The 21,617-nt window shown below is 37.2% G+C and overlaps 1 long non-coding RNA gene across 1 annotated transcript; it reads left to right on the forward strand.

The window, feature by feature from the left end:
- Positions 1-15,869: 15,869 nt before the first annotated feature.
- LOC119785384 lies at positions 15,870-16,412 on the forward strand. Its single transcript, XR_005281033.1, has 2 exons — positions 15,870-16,009; positions 16,319-16,412. It is a non-coding gene; the product is annotated as an uncharacterized LOC119785384 (long non-coding RNA).
- Positions 16,413-21,617: the final 5,205 nt, after the last annotated feature.

Raw genomic sequence — 21,617 nt, forward strand, 5'->3', positions numbered from 1 at the left:
TCCATTCCACCTGCTCTTAGCAGCAATGATTTTATGGGATTCTTTATAAATAAGATTGATCATATTAAAAATAAGATCATAAGCACTCCTCTATCCGGGATTGTACCTGAGGTAGTCATGGAATCTGAACCGATTTAGACTGCTTTGATCCAGTTGAACTTTCTGAATTAGCAAAATTATTGTCTTCATCTAAGCCTTCAACTTGTATGTTAGATCCAGTTCCAACCAGGTTATTTAAGGAGGTATTCCCTTTGATCTCCTCCTCCATTTTAGATGTGATTAATCTATCTCTGTTACAGGGATATGTACCTAAAGCTTTTAAGGTTGCTGTAATTAAACCTCTGCTTAAGAAACCGTCTCTTGACCCATATGACTTGGTTAATTATAGACCTATATCCAATCTTCCTTTCTTATCCAAAATTCTTGAGAAAGTAGTTGCCAAACAAGTTTGCGATCACTTCCACCATAATGAACTTTTTGAAGAGTTTCAGTCTGGCTTTAGAGCTCATCATAGCACTGAAACAGCTCTGGTGAAAGTCACTAATGATATTCTCATGGCCTCAGATAATGGACTTGTATCTGTGCTCGTCCTGTTGGATCTTAGTGCTGCATTTGATACAGTTGACCATAATATTCTTTTAGAAAGACTTGAATATTTTGTTGGAATTAAAGGAACAGAACTGGACTGGTTTAAATCTTACCTATCTGATCGAATTCAGTTTGTTCATGTTAATGATAGATCTTCAACTCGCTCAAAGGTTACCTGTGGAGTACCACAGGGATCAGTGCTAGGACTAATTCTCTTTACTTTATACATGCTCCCAATTGGTAGAGTTATTACACAGCATGGGATTAATTTACAGTTAATCTGATGATACCCAGCTATATCTGTCTATAAATCCAGATGAAGCTAACCCATTACATAGATTACAGGCATGTCTTGAAGACATAAAAACCTGGATGACTCTTAACTTTCTGCTTCTGACTGCAGACAAAACAGAAGTTATAGTCTTTGGACCAGAGTCTCTGAAAAAAAAACTGATTAGCCAGTCACTTCATTTGGATGGGATTCAACTGATTTCAGATAATAAAGTAAAAAATCTTGGTGTTATTTTTGATCAGGACCTGTCATTTAAATCCCATATCAAAGAGGTTTCTAGAATTTCCTTCTTTCATCTGAGGAACATTGCAAAAATTAGAAATCTCCTGTCCAGGGGTGATGCTGAGAAACTAGTCCATGCATTTGTTACTTCAAGGCTGGACTATTGTAATTCTTTACTATCAGGAAGTCCAAAAACTGTAGTTAAAAGCCTTCAGCTGATCCAAAATGCTGCAGCCAGAGTTCTGATGAAAATTAAAAAGAGAGATCATATCTCGCCTATCCTGGCTTCTCTTCATTGGCTTCCTGTTAAATCAAGAATAGAATTTAAAATCCTCCTTCTCACATATAAAGCCTTAAATGGCCAAGCTCCATCTTATATCAGAGATCTGATTGTTCCTTATGTTCCAAACAGAGCACTTCGCTCTCAATCTGCAGGTTTACTAGTGGTTCCTAGAATTTCTAAAAGTAGAATGGGAGGCAGATCTTTTAGTTATCAGGCTCCTCTCCTGTGGAACCAACTACCAGTTTTAGTCCGTGAGGCAGACACCCTGTCTACTTTAAGGCTAGGCTTAAAACTTTCCTTTTTGATAAAGCTTATAGTTAGAGTGGCTCAGGTTATCCTGAGCTATCTCTATAGTTATGCTGCTATAGGCTTAGACTTTTGGAGGACATAGGGACCCCCATTTCATCATTCTGCTTCATTCTCTCTCTGTTCTCCTATTCTGCAGAATCTGTTAGTTCAATCTCTAACCTTCTGCTCTCTCTGCTTTTCCTCAGAGTAGCTTTGCCTCGTCTGTTCCTGTTTGGCTGTGACGTCATCCTGGAGAGAAACATCAGCTGTGCTGCTTCCATCAACACCCTTGTTTATAGATGTTGGAGATCGGCCTGTTTTCCAGTGTGGTCCTGTTTCTCTGACCGTGACTAAGTGGATGTGCTCTCTTCGTCCTCTGGCATGGGAGCTGCCTTGGAGCTCGTCTGCCTGGCTGTGTGTTTCCTGGACGGGGCCGCCTTTTACAGCTGCTTTTTGTGTCTCTGCTTCTGTCTCCTTGAACCCCAGTCGGCCTCGGCAGATGGCCGCTCACACTGAGCCTGGTTCTGCTGGAGGTTTCTTCAAGTTAAAAGGGAGTTTTTCCTCTCCACTGTCGCTACAAGCATGCTTAGTGTGAGGGATTGTATTTGAGTCAATGAGTCAATGCAATCAACTGGTTTTCCTTAGATAGAAAACTTTGTATCAATTTGACTGTATGATTTGGTTGAACTGTAAAGTGCCTTGAGATGACATGTGTTGTGAATTTGGCACTATATAAATAAACTGAATTGAATTTAATTGAATTGAATATAGATGCTGTTTATTTTTCCATCTGGAACAGTCCATGTGGAATTTGGGTTGGTAATTGAGAGCAGAATAAATAAACAACCTAAATAAAATACTAAATTATTACTAAACCAGTAAAGTAAATAAATATGGGAATAAAATGGCCTGTTTCTTTAATTAATTAAAATAAATCAGGAGATATAGAGTGAAAGAATGTTAGGAAACACAGAGATGCGTGAGTCTTACGCCAAATGGGTGAGAGTTGGAATTCCTGTATTTCTGAAATACTTTCCAAATTGTAAATTAAATATTAGGGGGCTTTTAACCACAGAGTTAGTGATTGCTAAATTCGTGGAGAAATTACTGATGGCAGAAACTGAAGTTTAAAAGACTTCTTAATATTAAACCTCATTTTTCAGACTGATAATTCATCTAAAATGATAAATACAACAGATCATTGGCCCAGTGGGGATACCTGGTATCTGTAGTGGATAGTGAAGCAAAGGTAAAAACTACATTATGAATATACCAAAAAGCACAAATAATCCTCAAATTACATTCAACTTATTTCTGTCTTAGCAAATCCTTCTTTTTTTTTTACTTTTTATGTCTCAGCAATTCCTAATGAAAAAATGCAGCTTTGTAAATTCAAAATGACTTAGTCACTTATTCTCTATAACAATATTTAATGCTTGAGTTCACATGTTTACTTTAGGTACTAGTCATCACACAGTAGTGTTAAAAAAGGTGAGTTTGTTTATTGCATTTTGTGTTTTATAAATTGTATTATAATCAGTTGGGAATGTAGAACTGAGCAGAACCTTAAAGTACATTTTGGCTTTTTAATATAAGAGGAATTCAGCTTTCGTATCAGTTTTTAGTTGGGTCCCTCCAGGGGAAATCTTTTGAAAAGGAATCCCACCTCAACAGCAGGTCTTTAAGTGTATAGTTGACAGGATCATTATCGTTATTGTGCTAAAAGAAATGTTGTAATGAAGTATGATTAGATTCAGTCTGTATGGAATATCTTGTCAACTCTCACATCTTCATTAAAGCTGGCAAGTAGTGTATTGAAAGAAAAAAGATATATTTCTTTTTTTTCAGTCTGTTTAACTGCCAAAATTATATTACCCAGACTAATATAGTCTAAACTAAAAAGAAGACTAAAACATATGATTGTAACAGGGGGCTATTGGTTGCCTAATGCACAAACATAAATAGAGATTACCACCCATAAAACAACCTCCGTGTTCTGTGAAACTAAGGAACACATAACATTTTATCTTTTATTGACTTTAACAACTTTTCTCCAGGCTCCATAAAGATGACAACTTTATTAATTATATTAGGCGTACTGCAATTTTAAACAAAAAGCTTTGAAAAATAGCTACTCCAGTAGTGTCCTGTTGGGATCTGGAGGTTTTGTCCACTTTCTCCACTAGAGGGCGCACGAGATCTCCTGGGGGCATGAGCTGACTGCAACACCTGTCTTCAATCTGCTCATCAGGAGGCTCCTTCTTAAGGAGGCGGAGACGGACACTCCAGTGCCAGAGTGTTTGCCAGTAATGGTTAGCAAGCCTGAGCCAGCCAGCTTATCTGAACCCAAGATTTTGTGAACCTGCCTGATCCAGTCTTTTTTCTGTCTCACAGATATTCCTGCCTGACAATCTGAAAACCTGGAGAGAAGACTCTTTCTGGAATCCGCCTGTCTGCTCTCAGTGAAACCCTGGAGGGTTGTTTCTGCCTGGAATCTGCCTGCCCGCTGTCAGAGAAAACTAAGAGAGGGAACTCAATCTGGAATCCGTCTGCCTGCACTCAGTAAGCCTCAGCCCTCTGCCTGCCGACTAGCCCCTGGACCCTCAAGGTTCCCCCCCTCTGCAGCTCCGCTCAACCTCTGAACAGTGGAGAACCCCTGTGTGACCAGTCAACCTACCAAGGACCAGTTAATTATATATTGTGCTTCTATAAACCTTTGAACTTTTTCTCTGCCTCTTGAGTGATCTCTGCATGTGGGTTAGACGCCTAGTTCCCATCATGACATGTCCATTATGTTTTTTTATTTATTTTTTATTCCTGATTGTTAAATCATTTTCTTTTTTTTCAAATTGCAATCCATCTTGACATCTCTTACTTTTTTATAAATATGCATCTAATCGGCTTATCATCCGCATTGTGATTACTTTTCGTAAAATTAAAAAAAGCACCAGCAAAAAATTGAGTTTGGGTTCAGTGGTTTGTGGGGTTCTCGAAAGAAAGGTACCCTGGACGAACCTCTTATCTTACAAGATAACCAAATAAAATTAGAAAATTAAAAATCTGGAGCAGGATGAAAGGCAATGTAGTTCTGCACAAAATATCGAATCTAATCTCTATTCCTACATGTAATCAGGGGTCCCCTAATCCATTAGTTTTAAAACTTGGTTCTAGGAACCACTGCCCACCATGTTTTAGGACTTACCCTGCTTCCACACACCTTATGGCTGGCTAATGACAAGAAAATACAATTATTTAATACAGGTGTGCAGAACATGCAGGGCAGTGAGTCTTGAGGACATAGTATGAAATCACTCAAAAACAAACATGCCCATTACCCAGTGACTGCACATGAATAAAAACAAAAGAAATAAAGTTTCAGGATTGATTTGATTTATGAAAATAATCAGCACAGTTTAATCCTTCTACAGCCATCTACCATCTTACAAACTGACATTGGAATCAAATCTTGCAGTTGATTCAATTAAATCCCTTTTGTTCCGGTGTTTTCTGATTATACTCACTAAAAGGAGAATGAGCGACTCTTTAAATCAGTTAATCGATGTGGAGTTGGAAAATGAAGCAGTGGAAATTTCTGCGTGTCTGCTTTCACACATTCATCCCCAACCCATGTTTATTAAACAGGATTAACATCAGAATAAGAGTGAGAACTAGTTTCTGTTTTGATTTTTTTTACTATTGGAGTCAGGACATCTTTACAAAGAGGACATTTTCGCCAGTCCTCATGAGATGTTATGCTAATGCTTAGGGCTAAGGTGTCAATTGAGCTTTTCTGTTTGCGTGATTTCATCCCCTATTTCAGATAAGATGCATTTATTTCCCTAAGCACACATGGCATCTCATATACAACTGAAGCAGATTGTGAAAAACTTTATATAAGAAAGATTGTTCTATCTTTTCTTTGTGTTTAATTCAGATTTTTACAGGCGGTGTATTTCTTGATGGATCTGTATTCTGCAAAATTTAGATAAGTTCTTAATATGTCTGGGAGTATTGGACTACTATGTTTTCAAAGAGAAGTTTGTTGAATAGTGTATATGTGTGTGTGGTTAAAAAATAACACATCTGTTTATTCAGCTATCAGCGAATACAGAATAAGCAGGAGGGAGGCTTGCAATTAATCTGAGCTGAACATACTCTTACACTTCAAGTGCACAGCAATCCAGTTAATTTTTTTTCTTTTTTTTTAGTTTCAAAACTATTATGGAAATATTTGTGATGGATAGGAACCAATTTATTCCTCAAAGTTTTCAAATACATATTAAAAGCTTTTTTTTTTTTTTTAATCATCCAGTTTAATACACAAGGCTCTTTACGTCAAATGTGATGCTTCTGTTACTCTAAGCCCACATAGTCTTTTTCTATAGTGTATAATACACTTAGACCAGAAGTTCTGGGCGAGGAGGAGGAGTAGCAACAATCTTCGAGTCTGACTTACTGATTACTCCCAAAACAATTAATTCCTACAACTCTTTTGAACATTTAACCCTTAATTTCCCTGATCCAAATTTCAAGGCAAGAAAACCTCTTCTTTTTGTAACTTTGTATCGTCCACCAGGTCCTTACTCTGAATTTTTAGATGAGTTTTCAGAGTTCCTTTCTGATTTGGTATTAAATACTGACAGGGTCATCATAGTGGGAGATCTTAACATCCATGCTGACATTGAAGGCGATAGCTTAAGAGCAGCCTTTAATGCTATCTTAGACACTATTGGCTTTGTTCAAAATGTGAATAGTCCCACGCATTCTCATCTTCATACTTTGGATCTTGTGCTGACATACGGCATAGAATGTGAAGAAATAACAGTATTTCCTCACAACCCTGTCCTCTCTGACCACTTTCTAATAACCTTCAGGATTACTTTAACAGAGTTCTCCTCCCCCAAAAGAAGGTTCAATTTTAGTAGATCTTTATCAGATAGTGCAGTTATAAATTTTAAAGAATCTGCTTCACTTTCTCTCTGCTCTGTGTCACTGAGCAGTGCTGCAGAGTGCAAAAGCTTAGCTTATTCCCCTTCACAGGTTGATGATTTTGTTGAGGGGGTTGCTAGTTCTCTGCGTATTGCCTTAGACAACGCAGCTCCTTTGAAAATGAAAACCGTTAAAAATAGAAAGCTTGCTCCTTGGTTTAATGCAGAGCTGCGTACTTTGAAGCAAAATGCTAGGAAACTGGAGAGAAAATATCGCTCCACAGGCCTGCGAGAGTCCTTCCTAGTCTGGAAAAATGGTTTACTGCTGTATGAGAGGACCCTTTGTAAAGCAAGAGCAGCATACTTCTCCTCATTAATAGAGGAGAATAAGAATAATCCTAGATTTCTTTTTAATACAGTTGCCAAACTCACCCAGAGCCATAGCTCTGTTGAACCGTCCATTCCACCTGCTCTTAGCAGCAATGATTTTATGGGATTCTTTATAAATAAGATTGATCTTATTAAAAATAAGATCATAAGCACTCCTCTATCCGCGATTGTACCTGAGGTAGTCATGGAATCTGAACCGGGTTTAGACTGCTTTGATCCAGTTGAACTCTCTGAATTAGCAAAATTATTGTCTTCATCTAAGCCTTCAACTTGTATGTTAGATCCAGTTCCAACCAGGTTATTTAAGGAGGTATTCCCTTTGATCTCCTCCTCCATTTTAGATGTGATTAATCTATCTCTGTTACAGGGATATGTACCTAAAGCTTTTAAGATTGCTGTAATTAAACCTCTGCTTAAGAAACCGTCTCTTGACCCAGATGACTTGGTCAATTATAGACCTATATCCAATCTTCCTTTCTTATCCAAAATTCTTGAGAAAGTAGTTGCCAAACAAGTTTGCGATCACTTCCACCATAATGAACTTTTTGAAGAGTTTCAGTCTGGCTTTAGAGCTCATCATAGCACTGAAACAGCTCTGGTGAAAGTCACTAATGATATTCTCATGGCCTCAGATAATGGACTTGTATCTGTGCTCGTCCTGTTGGATCTTAGTGCTGCATTTGATACAGTTGACCATAATATTCTTTTAGAAAGACTTGAATATTTTGTTGGAATTAAAGGAACAGCACTAGACTGGTTTAAATCTTATCTATCTGATCGAATTCAGTTTGTTCATGTTAATGATAGATCTTCAACACGCTCAAAGGTTACCTGTGGAGTACCACAGGGATCAGTGCTAGGACCAATTCTCTTTACTTTATACATGCTCCCAATTGGTAGAATTATTAGACAGCATGGGATTAATTTCCACTGTTATGCTGATGATACCCAGCTATATCTGTCTATAAATCCAGATGAAGCTAACCCATTACATAGATTACAGGCATGTCTTGAAGACATAAAAACCTGGATGACTCTTAATTTTCTGCTTCTGAATGCAGACAAAACAGAAGTTATAGTCTTTGGACCAGAGTCTCTGAAAAAGAAACTTATTAGCCAGTCACTTCATTTGGATGGGATTAAACTGATTTCAGATAATAAAAAAATCTTGGTGTTTTTTTTGATCAGGACCTGTCATTTAAATCCCATATCAAAGAGGTTTCTAGAATTTCCTTCTTTCATCTGAGGAACATTGCAAAAATTAGAAATATCCTGTCCAGGGGTGATGCTGAGAAACTAGTCCATGCATTTGTTACTTCAAGGCTGGACTATTGTAATTCTTTACTATCAGGAAGTCCACAAACTGTAGTTAAAAGCCTTCAGCTGATCCAAAATGCTGCAGCCAGAGTTCTAATGAAAATGAAAAAGAGAGATCATATCTCTCCTATCCTGGCTTCTCTTCATTGGCTTCCTGTTAAATCAAGAATAGAATTTAAAATCCTCCTTCTCACATATAAAGCCTTAAATGGCCAAGCTCCATCTTATATCAGAGATCTGATTGTTCCTTATGTTCCTAACAGAGCACTTCGCTCTCAATCTGCAGGTTTACTAGTGGTTCCTAGAATTTCTAAAAGTAGAATGGGAGGCAGATCTTTTAGTTATCAGGCTCCTCTCCTGTGGAACCAACTACCAGTTTTAGTCCGTGAGGCAGACACCCTGTCTACTTTTAAGGCTAGGCTTAAAACTTTCATTTTTGATAAAGCTTATAGTTAGGGTGCCTCAGGTTAGCCTGAGCTATCTCTATAGTTATGCTGCTATAGGCTTAGACTTTTGGAGGACATAGGGACCCCCATTTCATCATTCTGCTTCATTCTCTCTCTGTTCTCCTATTCTGCAGAATCTGTTAGTTCAATCTCTAATCTTCTGCTCTCTCTGCTTTTCCTCAGAGTAGCTTTGCCTCGTCTGTTCCTGTTTGGCTGTGACGTCATCCTGGAAAAAAACATCAGCTGTGCTGCTTCTATCAACACCCTTGTTAATAGATGTTGGAGATCGGCCTGTTTTCCAGTGTGGTCCTGTTTCTCTGACCGTGACTGAGTGGATGTGCTCTCTTCGTCCTCTGGCATGGGAGCTGCCTTGGAGCTCGACTGCCTGGCTGTGTGTTTCCTGGACGGGGCCGCCTTTTACAGCTGCTTTTTGTATCTCTGCTTCTGTCTCCTTGAACCCCAGTCGGCCTCGGCAGATGGCCGCTCACACTGAGCCTGGTTCTGCTGGAGGTTTCTTCCTGTTAAAAGGGAGTTTTTCCTCTCCACTGTCGCTACAAGCATGCTTAGTGTGGGGGATTGTATTTGAGTCAATGAGTCAATGCAATCAACTGGTTTTCCTTAGATAGAAAACTTTGTATCAATTTGACTGTATGATCTGGTTGAACTGTAAAGTGCCTTGAGATGACATGTGTTGTGAATTTGGCGCTATATAAATAAACTGAATTGAATTGAATTGAATTAGAGCCCGTGTTGCCATACGAGGCATATATAAGACTTTTACATTTTTGCGGCTCCAGACAGATTTATTTTTTGGTCCAATATGGCTCTTTGAGAAGTTTGGGTTGCCGAGCCCTGACCTAGCACCAAGTTCCTTAACTTTATTTTGCTTGTGATCAGTTTTCTAAACTTATTACTAAATTCTACTAATATAAAGATAGAAACTTTCTGGGATGAAGAAAGCAATCTGATAATAACCCCCAGATTCCACATATTCCATCAGTGCTTTGCTCCGTCCCGCTCACCTACATCATTCAGAGTATTTGTCTGTCATGTTAATCAATGAGATCTGTTCCACATCCACCACTACTCCTCTGCACGTGACCGTCCACGTACGTCTTCTCCGTCCGTCACCATCAAAATACAGAGCCTAGCTATGTTTTGCTCCACTCGGGTCTGGCCACATCAAGATCTGCAATTGCAATTGCACCAAACAGGAAAAAGAATGACGAGAAGATCCAGAAGTAGGAGCCGAGCAAGCCAGGAGGAACAGCAGAGGCTGTAGGCTTTGCTTTGCTCGGGTGGTCTGGAACGGAACGGGACGGTTACAGAGGATGTGTGTTTTCGGGGTATTTCGTGTTCTGCTATTTAAAGGTCCTTCTGACTGATGACTGGCTAGATTACTCATTTCCATTACCTGCCTAACTCCGCCCAGTTTCTCGTTACCGTTCATCTTATCTCACTCTGTGCAGTGCCTGCCGAGTCTTCTTTACAGCCAATCGCCTGGAATTAACCTTGTTCTATGTACACAGACTCAACTGTAAAATAATGTTAGTGACTCATACATTCTTAATCATCCTCTGTCACTAACCTGCATTTTCCTCCTGCAGAGGTTCCTGCCTTAGACGTCTTTTCTGTTTCCTGCAGATCCGCTGTTTTTAAATAAATGCTTCTAAATAGTTTCTTTAAAAAAGAAAAAAAGAGTCAGCCAATTTATGTCTGCAAGTTTAAGAAAACTTCATATTATTTTACCAATCTAAGATATCCATGTCTGTTATATAGCTTGTTGTTAGGCAGATTTGTTCAGGTCTACATCAAGAATGACACTGATCAGGGCAACAATTTTTGATTCTATTTTGTGACAGTTAAACTTATTCTATAGGAAATTTTACAGGGAAATCTGTATTATTATGACTTACCTACTGGCAGTCTTGCCATTGTTTAGAGTTAGGTTTTGGAATTGGTTCATTCCAGTATGACAAGGAGTCTGTTCAGCTACTCCAGAACTAAGGAGTATGATGAGCATTCATCAACACTATAGCCCCATTTACAACACCATGTAAATGGGGTTATATCTGCCTTTCCAGCAGAGATCATTCGTCATGATTTACATTCAGGGAACTAGATTCCAGTTTCAGCACATTCAAGCATTAGAAAAAGGGGTTGATGGGGTGGTGTCTGACAGTGACTTAAAAGACAAGGCCACTGAGGGATGCCCTTGCCTTCTGTCATCCTTGCCAAAGTGCAATCATTTTGGCATAAGTTGGGTACTTTTAAGGTACCATCAGGTTCCTTACAAATACAAAAAATTCCCAGAGACTTGGCTTAAACCTGATCTGGAAATAAAAGGCTTCGGAAGCCATTGCTTCTTGACAGAGACCCTTGGAGACAAGGAAATCTTGTGGGGGATTCTGCTTGTCAATCGACAGTGGTGCAACACAGTGGTGGTTAGGGATAGCAAGTGCACTTTTGATATTAAGCTACTTTCTGTCTCTTTATATCATTTTTATTAATTTGTAGTTTTGTGTTTAGACAGGAGTTTCCACAGTTTTTATTATCCTCGTTTACATTCACCTTACAACAAGAAACCCATATAGGCCTACACTTATTGTAGTCTCATAATGGGCAATTTTATCACTGTAACCCTGGGAAGGCATAAACCCATAACAGTCATAACTTGCTCAAATTGAATAATGGGCTTCTAAACCTTTGTTTTTATGGGTTTGTCCAACCATTGGGTGTGTTCAATTTCATAATATGCATCCTCCAAGGACCTGGGTTACCTGGACTGAGTCGTTCAAGGTTTGTGAAAATTAGAAGTCCAGAAGAGTTTTGGCTATGGATTCAAACAGGTCCAGCCTTGTCTGACTTTCACCGTTCATATGCTCTGTCGCCTAGCAACTGTGACAGTTGACAAAAAAAAAAAAAAACTGGCAAAGAATGAATACTGAACTTCTCACTACTGATCTGGATGCTAATAACATTTTTTTAAGAGCTTCAGCAGCAATACCATCATTGCGAATATTAGATTTACAGTACCTACACTGCAGATATATTGGAATCTGTGCTTAAATGTCTGCTAAACATATTTGCACAGGGATAGATAAAACCTTTCAATAAACCAAACATTACCTGCCACCTATTTGACTCAATAACCATTTAAAATAACTAATTCAACTAACTAATTCATTTTAGACGGAACTATTTACATACTTATACTGTATGACTGCACTTACAATATTCACCATTGTTTGGCGCCATATCCCTTTCTCCTCTGATTGGGGCTTTTTTTATTAACAGTTGCTCAGACTTGGATGAACTGACTGAAATTGTCACTTCATACACTATATTAATCGCGTAAGGATCTTATTCTCCCGGTGAAACGAATTCATGTGTTTCCTTGCAATAAGTTGTGGGTAAATAAATCAGTTAAAGGTATTCTTAATGAGAGTAATAATTGTTTTGACAAAGGGGATGTTTTTTGTTGCAGGGAACTGCAAAAGCAAGTAAATTGGGAACTTAAACTTGCTCAAAGAAGATAAAAGGACAAAACATATGCTTACATCTGAAAAATCCTGCTCTGCATAGTAGAGGGTAAAAACCATTATGGGATTGCTGTCATAGAAAAGCTGGATTTCATTTAATCTAAAGTCAGATTGAGAAGTGGTGAATGACTTTTGTTTTTAATGTGAATGACATTAAAATAATTTTTTTCAAATCATTTTAATGAAAATTACTTTTGTGATGATCTTCCTGAATACGGGAATCTTCTGCCAGCCCAATTAGCCCCTATATCAATAAATAGTGACACAGTTTCTGTCATGATCTTGGCGATGATCACTGGTCCGACAACCCATTTAATTCACCTGCTTATCTCCGACCAGTTCCTTTTACCGTTCATCTGATCATCCTGCTCCTGCCTCTATTTAACCAACCTTCAAACTAGTCATCATTGCCAGATTATTCAAGCCTTTGGTGAGATTTCTTTTGTGTACCTGAGTGTTTCTGATTACTTGACCCTGGCCCGTTCTGCCTCTGGAACTCTGAGCCTACCTGTCCCTGTTCTGATCCGTTTGCCGGACCGGTCGTTGGACTCCTGCTGGATATCTGCCTGTCTGTGACTCGACTCTGGAACTGTTTCTTGACACCAAATCTGGCTTTGCCCTCAGGATTATCCTGCTTTCCTTCCTTCGTTTGGTTCTGCGGCTGGAACCAACCTCACCCTTTGAGCATAGACTGAACTATAAGACCAGGTTAGTGACTCACACATTCATTATCATCCTCCGCCAGAAAGATGTTCCTTCTTTGGACATCCATGCTTTTCACTACGGATCAGTTTCTAATAAACGTTTTGAGAAACCTGTCTGTCTGCCTAAAATACTGGATTCTACTGTTCTGATCGTGACAGTTTCTAGATTTTTAGAAGTCAAAGATAGGAAAAGGAATGACCTAGATAACAGAGGTGGTAATCTCTTTTACAACTGCATTAAAGCTGTCTAGCATCTTTAGATTTTTATTAATTTTATGGCCTACATACTGTAAGAAAAACTGGACTTACAACTTTAAATCTACCAAATAAGCTTCACCATCTCCATTTTCTATATATAGTTGTTCTTAAGGATCCACACTAAAGCTTCAATGGAGTGCTTATTTTTTTTCCCTGCAAAGCCTTGAGAACAATCTAAATACTGTAATGACTGACTCGTTGGCTTATTCAATTTCATATTCATGCTTATCAGGCTGCTAAATGCTCCAACATAATGATTAGCTGGTTTAAAAATTAAGACCCAAAGGCAGTTTCAATTTAAAATTCACTGACTTTTCTCTGTGATGATCCTAATAGCATGTACACATCTTTAGTTAGCTCCAGGCTGTTGACATTTCACATCAACAAACACTAATCCAACAACATCTTTATTTGACTTAACAAAGTGTAGAACTACTACTCACTGGTAGCTTAAGATTTATTAATATATCCTCATCTAAGTTGCCTGAGGAATCCTGAAGGGTAAAACGGCTCATGAATTAAGCTACTGAGGGGTCATAAGGCTGAAGGCTACCTATCTTTCCCTTTTCCCTATAATAACATGCTAGAAGATGGGTTTCTGTCAAGGTCTTTTTTAATTTACTTTCCTTTTGTGTTCTTTAAATTTTTTGCAAGAATGGATTTGTTGCGTTACAGCTAAAGAGGTCTCACATGTGTAACCTCTTTTTGTGTTTTTTGTTTAATTTTCCTTTCCAGATAGCCCAAAACAGTCATGTGAGCTTAACTGCTTTTAATTAAACCTTAGAGGAAGCAGGTCTGCATGGCTGTGTTTAATGTCTCATGGTGTGTCCGATGGCAGATATGACTCACTGCTGAGGGTGCCCGTCCAATGGAGGAGGCCCTAGTAAAAAAAAAAAGTGCTTTATTGTATTTCAAGTATATTCATATTTCCTATAGTTTACTGAAAATGTACTTAGACAAATTGTACTTTTTGTAAATATATAAAAAGTATACTAACATTACGCTTTCATGCTAATACTTTTAACACACTTTAACATAATTACACTATGTTACACTTTATAGAAATATATTATTAAAAAAGTATACTTTAAGTGAAAGTTATGTGTAATTTCTAAAGTGTACTTATTTTAAATTTGTTTTTACATATATTTTTGCTATATTTTAAATTGTATGCTCAAAATTGTCATTGTAACGTACATTGAAAGCATATTTTAAAAGTACACATTTTAATATCGACACTGTAATATTAAGTTTGAGTGCATTTTAAGTTACATTTGAATCTAATTATGAAGTGAAGTTATATACGCTTGTACTTCAGGTAATTCTTTTGGAAAGTGTTCAATAGTATAACTACAAAAATGCACTTAAACCCTATTATGCAATTTTGTGCTGTGTGTAAAGTACACAGATAGCAATTATTGCAGTTGTTATGTAATGTTTAATAAGTTTTGAAAAAGAAATATGATACAATACATCTTACACACAAAACCACATTGAACAAAACACTAAATGTTCACTTCAAAAGTACAGGTGCACAAAAATGTGTGTTCTGCTGAAAAGCAAGTGGTTTAAAGCTGGTGCAGTGCTACATTATGATCTAACAAATAGCATAACCCACATTGCAACAGAAAAGTTAATACTGGCCAAATGCAAAAGAAATAAACTTAACACATTACAATTGTCTCAAGTGTTCAAAAAAGAACATTTCATTAGTATTGTTTAATGGATCAAAGCAGGGCTACTGCAAACAAGACCAATTGGTGAGTGCACATATTTAAAAGTCACTGACAGCACTTCATGCGTATAGGAGTGATATGTGGAGGTTGTTTGGCCTTGATGTCTGTAAAGTAGTAGCTCCCCAAGAATTTTAGTCTTGGGAGTTTTTGGTTCAGTACTGATATCAGAATTCCCATAGACTTTGAATGCACCACACCTGCACAGCAGTTAGTCACGGCTCCTCCCTGCTCAGAGCCAGCATGCTTTTCTTTTAAGGCCTCGGTCTGCATGGAGAGAGGTAACTTTCAAAACATTCCCATTTGGTTTTGAAATCTTAAGATATCTGTATAAAACGCGATTTTGATGATTATATTTGTATTGTAGAAACAGGAGATGTAATCGGTTGAGCAGGAAGATTTGCTGTGAAGAATATCCTGGTGAGTTCACATGAACCTGTGAATGAAATATATATATTTATTGAGATGTAAAACCAGTCAGGATATAATGTTTTGTAAGATATGTAATTTTACTAGCTAGTTTTGATTTATTGAATGCATTAGCACAGTGAGAAGGAGGCTAACACGCCCCCATGTGCTCTTCTAAAAAATAAATGCACTTGCAAGCTAGCTACATCGTGTGTGATGTTGCTGTAAAACCCCCACAAGGGGTTAACGTAAAATTAACCCTTCATAAGTGTCCTGGATTGTTTTTTCCAGATACAAGTATTGACTACTGACCATAATGATTTCTTAGACCGTGAACCACATGTAAATTGATAATTTTACTTTATTTATATATTTTTGTCTGTATAAATGTGGTAAAACCAATTTATATTATGGTGATTACATGATTTATTTTCCAATTGAAGTAATTGCTCTGCACATTTGCGTGCAGTCTGTTTTTTTTTTTTTTTACATAGTTGCAGAACCTGCTGTTACAGCTGAGCGGTTCATTGTATGGACTGGACTAGACTCCACCAGAGATGTTGATGCAGAATGTTCCCAATGTGAATGCCATCCGGTTCCCTGGAGGGTGGTAGGAAAAACAAGGAAACTTAAGGATTTTTCTTCCCTTTCTTTCTGCGGATTCATAATTTTTTTCTTTTCTGAGATCTCGGACAATTTTTGTTGTTACTTTGTTTAATTTTTTTGATCAGATCTGATAAAACCACTTGATGCATCAGATTTATTTAAATTCAACTGAAATGGACAATTTCTTTTTCTGGTGCACTTATGGACCCTGGTATATCATACTGATACAATTTGTCAGACTTTTCTGATGTACTGTTCAAAAATACTATGAATATGCTGCGTGACTTACAGTATCTCTCTGTTTGGTTAACAGACGCTGTTCTTCTGGAGTTTCCGTAGACAAGTGTCTCTGATGTGCGCACGGCCATCAGACGAAAATGTAACAATGAGCAGTTCAGCCAAAAAAAGGAAAATAATGTGTGGTGGGCGTGTTTTTGTATGGTGCGAGGGTTTAGGGGTGCAATAATAAGGAATGTTGTTTTTCATTGTTCAGTATTCCTCTGTAGGGTTGGGAATTGAAAAGATTTTCACGATTCCGATTCCCTTTTCGATTCTATGAAACGATTTGATTCTTTATCGATTCTTTTTTCGATTCCAATTTGGGGGGAAAAGGAGAACAAACAGTTTGATTATCAGAATCAACTTTGTTTACTTAACTATTGCACAATCTTACAAACTCAACAAGATCAAGATGTCCACAGGAAATGTGAAACTGGAGTAACATCTGTGTTTAAATTAAAAATGAATACAAGAACAAACTTAATAACCAACAATGTCTAATAACAAATGATGGGATAATAACCTATTTTAAATAACAAAAAATACTAATTATAAAACAGTAGTAGGGAAAATTAACAGTTCTTTGCAGAAAGATGAGCATATCTGCTTTTTCTGGAAGGATACGGGATCTTTCAGGGCTAATGGTGTCTCCAGCCGTGGAGAACCCCCTCTCAGATGGGGTGGAGGAAGCCTGCACACAGAGGTAGTTTTCAGCCAGTCCAGATAGCAAGGGCAGCGTATCTTGCTTGTTCCACCACCACAGTGTGGCGCTATCCCTGCAGGGGATGGAGGGCAAGCTTTTATAGAGCTGGATTTCCTGATCTACTCTCTGGGCTAAGGAAAGACGGGGCTTTTATTCACAAAGTGACCGCAGCTCGTTGTCTTCCTCCTCGAATAGTTCTTCCAACTTGCGTAAGTTGCGTAACTTACGTAAAAAACGTGACGTAAGTCGTGCTCCCCAGAGCTGGCGCTCTAGGCTCTGGTGCTGCGGGAATCGAAAAAAGAATCATTCAGCGAGCAGCCAAACGATGCCATGGAATCGGAAAATACGGAACCGGTTCTTAACAGGAACCGGTTTTCGATTCCCATCCCTATTCCTCTGTGTTTAAAGTTTATTTGTAATGTTTAGGTCTGCTGCCTGACATTGACATATTTCTACAAAGTGTACTAAAGTACCAATATTTGAAAATGTGTTGTAAGTTTTATAATGAAAATGGTTAAAGTCGATATGTAAATGTTTATACATTCTGAGATAGTACAAGTTGTTATATTATTTGTAATGTACTATAATTTGGACATGTTTCAAATACATTAAAGTATATTTTTTATCTGCACGGAAGTATATCCACAAGTCTTTCAGCATTTAGTATACTGTTAATACATTTGCAAGAATGTGCAAGGTAGAAAGTAGTATAGCAATGTAATGATAAAGTATATTTACTATTAACTGCAAAGTATGCTTTTTTAGTAAATGGAATAAGCCAACAGTATAATTAAGCATATTATTACCACAGTAAGAGTATATTAAAAGTTTAAAGCTTATATATTTTTAAGACACTAACAAATCATTTTTAATGTAGTTATAATACAACCATAGTGCACTTTAATTTGACTAATTAAGCATATATTAGTACATATAAACTCATATACTTAAAGTATACAAAATATACTTTAAGTTGTTCCACTTTAGCACATCAAAGTACACTAAATACACTTCAAGTTGAGCTTGCCCACAATTTAATTACAATTAAAATATATTTAGTACAAAATTAGTTGTTCCAAAATAGCATCCTTCAAGTTAACTAATCATAAACACACTTAAAGTATAGTAATGATTAGTGTGCCTTCAAGTACACAAAAGTATGCTAAATTTTAGTACACTTAGCACATTTATTTTTCAGCAGGGGGAGCTCAGGGTTTCCATATTTAAGTAGAACATTTTAGAATCTTACCAGGATCTCGCCAGTTTTTTCTGCTTCTCAGCAAGAGAATTCATTTTCCAAGTAGTGCAATAATTGGGTCTCTAAAGGGAATTATGATTAAGCATTAAAATCCAAAGTGCCTTGAAAAGCCTATATCATATATTAAAATAAAATGTATTTCTTTAGCAACTGGATCATTGTACAGTAACTTTATTCCACAATGTTTATTGTGTGACTTTTATTAATGGGTCCTAGAATTTCTAAACGTAGAATGGGAGGCAGATTTTGTAGTTATCAGGTTCCTCTTCTCTGGAACCAACTACCAGTTTTAGTCTGTGAGGCAGACGCTCTGTGTACATTTAAGGCTAGGCCTAAAACATTCTTTTTTGATAAAGCGTATGGTTAAAAACCGAGTTATCACTTGTTTAGCCCGATCCATTGGGGGAGAATTTGAGTCAAAGACAGATGTTTCTCCTTGGCTCTATTGTGGCCCTATTGTGCCTCTGCCTTTCTTATACCTCCTCCAAAATAGTTATCCTCAGAGGTGTCAAGTAACGAAGTACAAATACTTCGTTACTGTACTTAATTACACTTTTTAGATAGCTATACTTTACTGCATTACTTATTATTCTTCCTACTTCTGACTTCTACTCATTACATGCGCTCCGACTTATCCTCGGAGCTTGAGGAGAGCATCCTCGATATTATCATTAAATTCGTAGGAGCAAAACATGCAGAAATGAACACTTAATTTGATATGACATATTTAAAAAATCCCCTTCAGAATCCAGCATATGTGTGGTTTCTGATGGAGATGAGAAATCTGCTTTCTGGTCTGGTGTCTGATTAAGTACCAATAGTTTGCATTCAATCTTTTAAATAAACGGTGTTAGTTTTTGAAATATATAAGAATTATGCTCTAATTTGTAGTAACCGATCTGTTGTTATTATATTTTAATTTCTCGCCATTCTTTTTCCTGTTTTGGTGTGATTGCAATAGCGGATCTTGAACTGGCCAGACCGGAGCGGAACCTGCACATTTTGAATATGTTTGGCTCAACCTGCTGCTGTGAAGCAGGATTCTCCACCATGAACAGAATCAACAATAAATATGGATCCAGGCTCAAAATGAGCTCCTTGATATATGCTTGAGAATGGCTTTGTCTCCATTCAAACCCAGGTTTAAAGCCTTGCAGGGCGGCCTAAAGCCCTCTGCTCTCATTAAGCCAGAAAAAAAGAAAAAAAACAGTCAGTTCAGGTGTTTTAAAAAAATATCGGAATCAGGAAATTGTCTATATACCAAACTGAAAAATTGTTGTTCTCTACTTCAAACACTTTTTTTGGTTTATATATTTTTTTCTATTTAAAAACTCAATGTATAACATGAATGCATACAAAGCTCATCTTATTTCAGTGTTAAATTCTGTTTAAAGTAACAAAAAGTAAAAACTTTACTGGTTGATGATTGTCTTTATTCGGACCCTGCTGATTTTTAACTGGTTACCTCTGCTATATAGGCATTGAGTTGATTTGCTATGGTTTGGTGAAACAAAGAATGATTAATCAACCTTGTGGATTGATAAAAAAAAACTGCAGACCTGCATTGAATTTAATCACTTACACCTGGCTTGACACAGCTGCACCTATGGAGCCTGGATTGGCATTTGTTGACTTGAGGAAGCCAGGCTACACTCTTCAGACAAGGTTGAGCCTGGCCTTATCTCTTATACTGAAATATATGAATTCAACTTTTGTGACATAGGCTTCATGCCTCGTGTTAAAGTGGATCAAATGTAATACATCAAATGTGTTGTATTTTATTGGTAATTGTTCAACACTGGATTAAGTGAAATGTAATTGATTTGAATGTTATTAAAGACTATTAGTGCACATCTATATGCTGTTCACTTAATCTGTGCAGCTAATCTTATGGACATTTTTCATTACATTACTGAAGCCAAGCTAATTAAATGAATATTGTTGAAAGACTCTACCTTAAGGACTTATCGGTTTCTCATTTTTACTAGTCCTTTTACATATCCTGTGTTTATTTCTGTATACTGTGGTAGAGATTATTAGGTTAAATAAAAATACTGTAGCTAAACTGTGGTAGTTTGGGATTATTTAATGACAGTGACTGACTGGGTTGTTCGATTTCAGAGGTTGCATCCTCCAAGGACCCGTTATATCTTCTGTGTTCTCTTGCCTGTTTAACTCTCTAACCCCTTATTCTTAGCCCGTCTCCCTTTCTTTCACTCTTTGTGTCTGTTGCATACCCTTTTATTTCCTTAATCATTTTTAAATAAAGTTTAGCAGGGGACCCAAATGCAGAGATTAAATGAAATGAAAAACACACACGAGGAGCTAAGAAACAACAAGGAACCTGGAAAGAGTAACTTAACAGGTGCTGTAGACAGAAACAATAGAAGGACTAATTTGTAGACAAGGAGCAGGTGTGGAACGAAGAATAAGAAGGGAGCCAGGAGAAAGAGACTGACACAAGAGGGTAAAAAAGAAATACTTAAGAAATACTCAAATACAACCAAAAACAACTCAAAATGGAAATAAAACCAATAAAAATTTAAAAAGAAAACTTAAACAGAACCAAAACCATGACACATAGTCATGGTTTGCTTGTGAAAGCAAATCTGTTAGGCTATTATCTAGCTCTGGGACGTTGATTCCCAGATCGGGAAAACAGGACACAGAAAAATAAAAAAAATAATAATAAAAAGAAATTGGGGTCCAAATTATTGACATTTACTGCTGGTGAACAAAAATTGTGTTTTAACAGTTGATCACAGGTAAGCAAGTTAATGCCATCTGTTAATTGAGCAAATGTCTGTTCAGTTTTGCCAACCTCTATGTTATTGCTTGCCCTTGATTGGAATGATACATTTGTTAACTTTAACCTCTGATTACAGTTAATAATAAATGCATAACATATTGATGCAGTATTTAAGAATATTAAGATAAACAATGGGAAATGTATAAAAACATAATAAAAAAACACAACATAATCACCACATATATCTATTTTTTCCCCATGTTTTTCGTCTAGCATGTTGCCATGTTTTGTATTTTCCCCACTTGTTCTCTGAAAAACAACGTGTGATTCAGGACTAGGAAATCCTATTTTTTTCAAGACATTTCTTTTGCATTCAATCATTTCTGCTTCATCTAAAAAATTATTCCTAGTGGATACATTTCTAAAGTGCACTAGCAATTGCCATGTTGGTTGTACCTGGTTGAAGTAGCCCTTAATTCCAGGCATGATGGCTGGAAGAGCCACTGTCACTTTCTCTAGGCAACCAAGTAACATCTAGGAAAGACTCCAGTATTTCTTTCATGTTACAGAAAAAGAAAATTAGGTTGGAGAAAATTGTATAGCTCGATCATCCTTTTCTCATC

Source organism: Cyprinodon tularosa, unplaced genomic scaffold (assembly GCF_016077235.1).
Source record: "Cyprinodon tularosa strain WSP-4 unplaced genomic scaffold, ASM1607723v1 ctg247, whole genome shotgun sequence".
Taxonomy (NCBI): domain Eukaryota; kingdom Metazoa; phylum Chordata; class Actinopteri; order Cyprinodontiformes; family Cyprinodontidae; genus Cyprinodon; species Cyprinodon tularosa.